This window comes from Plectropomus leopardus, unplaced genomic scaffold (assembly GCF_008729295.1).
Source record: "Plectropomus leopardus isolate mb unplaced genomic scaffold, YSFRI_Pleo_2.0 unplaced_scaffold27740, whole genome shotgun sequence".
In the NCBI taxonomy this organism is placed as follows: Eukaryota; Metazoa; Chordata; class Actinopteri; order Perciformes; family Serranidae; genus Plectropomus; species Plectropomus leopardus.
Window position 1 is genome coordinate 1 of NW_024630202.1, and position 4,641 is coordinate 4,641.

Consider the following 4,641-nt stretch of genomic DNA (forward strand, 5'->3'; position numbering starts at 1 on the left):
GTTTTCAGTCTTGTTGTAGTTTTGTGTCTCTTTGGGGTAGTTTTGCTATCTTTTGTGGTTATTTTGTGTTTCTTTGAAATCGTATCTTTGTGGTTGTTTTGAGTCTTGTTGTAGTTTTTTGTCTCTTTTGGGTAGTTTTGTGTCTTTTCAGGTTGTTTTGTGACTCTTTGTAAATGTTTGCATCTTTTTTGTGATTTTGTGGTTATTTTTTTGTTTTCGAGGACATTTTGTGTTGTTTTTGTGTGTCTGTTTGAGACTGTATTGTCACTCCATGTAATTGTTTTGAGATCAGTTTACTTTTTGTGGTTGTTTTCTGTCCCTTTGTTGTGATGTTTTTTGTGGTTTTGTAGCAATTTTGTGTCTTTGTTGTCGTTTTAAATTTATTCTCTGGGGACCATGAATATCCCGTTAATAGTGATGTGTTGATACTGAGGAGAAGGGGATGGATTCATTTAAAAAAATAAATAAAAAAATAAGTTATGTGAACATATTTTTACCTGTCAGGACAGGAGTCCACAACACCCACCAGTACGACCTTCTTCCCCGGCCGCATCCCGTCTGTGATGTGACCTCTGAAAGGAACCGCCTGCACACACAAACATTTTCGTGGTGACAAAAAAAAAAAAAAATGTGATTAATTTTTCTTTGTCTAACCGGAAAGATACTCATAAACAGAAAAGACGAGAATAATGAAAACATGCAAAAAGAATAAGAATAAAATGATGAATGTTGTGAAATGTAATGTCACTAACATTATCTCATACAATTAAAATAGCATCATGGTAATAAAACTCAAAGGAGTGTTTGGGCCACTGTGAGGAAAAACAAACATTTTGAGAATAAAGTTAAAATATTTTGAGAAATATTCTGTGATGTTGTGAAAGATAAAATTGTAACTTTGAGGAAAAAGTTACCAGATTTCTCTCAGCGTCTCTGTCAGGAGGACGAACACTTGTTTTATTTTCCTCAGCTGCGGTCCTCTGTGGAACGGCCCATTTCTGAAATAATTAACATAATTTTAACTTCACAGGATCATCACTGCAATTTAGTAAATGTTACTTTATTTCTAATTACTACAAAATTTATTCTAAATTATATTACAAAAAATTACAATTTCAAGCACTTTTTAGGTAATTGCCTTGTTTGTTTGTTTTGTTTGTGTGGTGGATAAATTTTCTTCTTTTTTTTTTTTGCTAGGCAACTTTCTTGCATTTTTTTCCTTTTTTTAAAAAAATGTTGCGTCGTTTCCTTTAAAGTTACTCTCAGTTATCTAGTGAAAATGTGAAGGAAAAAAAGAAAAAAATGTTAAATGAATATTCACATCCAAACTTTTATCTGTCTATCAAAACAAAAAGTTAAAATATTTTTTTTAAAAGTACTTAGTCTGACATTTAAATAATCACATTTTAACAAAAAGCGACCTAAACTGTGATCAGGCCTGTTTTAAAGTTTTAAAGTACTTTTGAGTAATAAATCAAAGTATTTAATTTACCGATATTTATTATAATTAACTTAATGAAGCCAAAGAAACACACAGCGTGATGTCATCATGTGACCGGCACGTGCTGCGTCACGTCTGAGTGAAACAGGAAGTTGAGTGAGTTCAGTTTTTACTTTCAAAATAAAAGCGAACATAGCGTTCAAAAGGTTCACAGATGTGAGTGTGTATGTGTATATACAGTATAAATGTGTGTGTGTGTGTGTGTGTGTGTGTGTGTGTGTGTGCGTGCCATATATATAACATAAGTGTACCATATTTTTTTACTCCCTTTTATTTCGAATCGTTAATTAATAATAATTTTGAATTTTCTTGTAATTTTATTTTTTTAAATTATTTTTTGGCTGTTATTCGGACCATATTTCGGTAAGTTGCTCTTCAGCTTTCTTCCCATGTTTTTTTTTTTTTTAAAGAAATCAACCCAGTTTTCTCAGGTTTGAAATGATGCGCACAGGTTTTATTTTGTAAATACTGACAGGAAGTTGCCGTATTTCACGCCGGTGAGTTTGACGTCAGCCGAAACGACGGCAGGTTGTTTGAAAACTCAGAAAACTGTTTTTCAGTCACCTGAGGGTTAAAGCTACAGCTCAGAAAAGTCCCAGATCCTTTTAGCCGCACCGACCTGGTCTCCCTCTTCTTCTGTGGTGGTTTCTACCACGTCTCTCACCTGCTTCCTGTCGCCCAGGTGTGTTTAAACTCACCTTCCTGCCCCGCGCCGTCGCTCCGCGCGTCTCAGCCATGATGTCGATCTGAAGGGAAACAAACAGGAAAAGAGCTGCAGGTCCAGTTTGTCCGCGTCCTGCAGACCGAGTCTGTGACGCAACAGCTTCAACCTGCCTCATTACACACACACACACACACACACGCACGCACGCGCACACACACACACACACACACTCAGCTCCGTTAATCAGCTGCTCTGCATGCCTCTCTGTCTCAGCTCAGTAACAACAGAGCTGATTGTTTGAGGCAAAACCGCCAAAGTTAAAGTCACCGCAGGTTTCTTTCCCAGCAAACTAAAAATGTGTGACACCTTTTATTTATTCCTAAAAAACAGCACTTATTATCTATTATGATAACGATTCACACGCTCATTACATTCACTGTTAGTTTCTGTGTTTTTATTGTTATTTGTGCGTTTTTACGAGCTTTTCGTTGTGTTCATGCATATGGCAAACATTTTGGCAAGTTTAGTATATATTTTTAAAAGTTATAACGTGATGATACTGTATGTCAGCAGGAACAGAGTGAAAATGGTATTTTTATGACTCTACGCCGCGTTTTACTGCAGTTTAAAAGTCTGTCAGCGATGAGGAAATAACGTCTGTTTTAACTGCAGGACTTGTAGAGTTGTAAAACCTTATTTTAAAATAGTAAAACAGTTTTAAGTATTACAGATTTTTTTTTTTATCTTTCTGTTTTTTTTAACCCTTTATTCAGCATGTAGTACATGCATATAACCAAATACAGTCAACAAAGCAATAATATGGGGTTGAAGTCAGAAAGCAACAATATGAACATAAATATGCTTATAAAAAGAGTAATGAAATAAAATAAAATCTCAAAAGGTTAACAAGAATAAAGCAGAAAAAGGAATAAAAGTGATTTAAAAAAAGATCTTGAAAGGTACTTCAAGTACTAAATTAATAAAGTTTTAGAAAATATAAGAATAAAAGCAATACAAGAAAATAAAAATTATATAAGAAATAATCTAAGACGTTGGAAAGATAAGGTCATTTTTAATTTTAATAATATATTTTTTAAATAATTTAATAATTGTGTTTAATTTTCTTATAATTTTTTTTAAACTGATTTCTTTCTATTAGTTGGGCCATTTTTGGAAAGTTGCTCACCACCTTTCTTAAATATATGTATAGTATAGTGAGTGTGTGTGTGTGTGTTTTGTTTTGTTACTGCTCTTTTTTTCTTATTTTGGGGTCATTTCTAACAATTTAATTCTTTTTTTTAGATCTTAAAAAAACAGAAAAACAAAGTATCGATGGCGTGGGTTTTGTTACATTTCATGAAAGAGTTTTAAAAGTAAAAAAGTTTTTAAAAGTGTTACAGTTAACTTTAGAGGTCGAGACATTAATTAAAATATCCAGTCAGAGTTAAAAACTCACCTGCAGCTTCACCTGCAGAGCGGCTCGTGTCTCTTTGGTTCTGCTGTTTCATGTTTCAACGCTGAAAAACCTCGAGGACTTTAAGTCCTAACTTTCCTTTTTGTTTTCCTCGCAGAGAGCAGAAGAATCGGAGGAAGCCGGACGACACGAGGTCGACGGAAAGGGCCGAGCTGCAGGAAGAGGAAACCACAGAGGCCGCCTGCTTAAAAAGTAAAAACGTTTTTGCTAATTTTAAATATTCAGTAATAATTTCTGAAGCTGATTCTGTTGAAAAAGGCCTCATTTAAATGGAAACGTCTCAGGCGAACAGGGAAAAAATCAACAAATAAAAACCTCAAAACTTCAGCTGATTACTCCCAGTTAGACTTTTTAAAAAAAATTTGTGACCTCACATATTCCTTAATTAAAAACCCACACAGCTGCCTTTTACCAAAATTTATAACTAAAATAAAATCACACAAAGCAGTTTTTGGTCATTTTGTGCATTTTATTATGAGAGCCTACAAAAAAGACGTTCAGTTGTTAAATTATCATTTTTAAAGACATCAAAGTAGGAAAAACACATAAATAAGCAAACAAGATAATAAAAAAGTCTTTGGTTATAAAAATAAAGTACAAACAGGCCCAGCAGTAGACTTAAAAACATTAATATAATAAAAAACGTCCCACGTCAAAGAACAGTAAAAATGAAATTCTGCACATTAAAACAATAAATTACAACAAAATACAGTAACATAAAGTCAAATATACATTTATCAGCGTGTAACTTCTGATAACCCGTAAACATCTTAGCGGTCGATCAATTTCTCCTTTAATTTAATCAAATATGAAACATATATATATATTTAATAATGCTGATCTGAATAAACTTACTTTTTTTTTTTCAAAGGTTTTCAAAGATTGTGGAAATGTGACAAAGAAAAGAAATTATTTTGGAAATGTGGTAGTTGGAAAACGATTGTCTTGTCTTTAGAATGAAAGATTTTTTACATTAAAAAACAAATTTACATTTACACATTT

General features: G+C 33.1%; 1 long non-coding RNA gene across 1 annotated transcript; it reads right to left on the minus strand.

Annotated features, from left to right (window-relative positions):
- Window positions 1-189: 189 nt before the first annotated feature.
- On the minus strand, window positions 190-3,734 carry LOC121937879. Its single transcript, XR_006105219.1, has 4 exons — window positions 3,622-3,734; window positions 2,200-2,331; window positions 915-998; window positions 190-586 (listed from the first exon to the last, which is right to left on the minus strand). It is a non-coding gene; the product is annotated as an uncharacterized LOC121937879 (long non-coding RNA).
- Window positions 3,735-4,641: the final 907 nt, after the last annotated feature.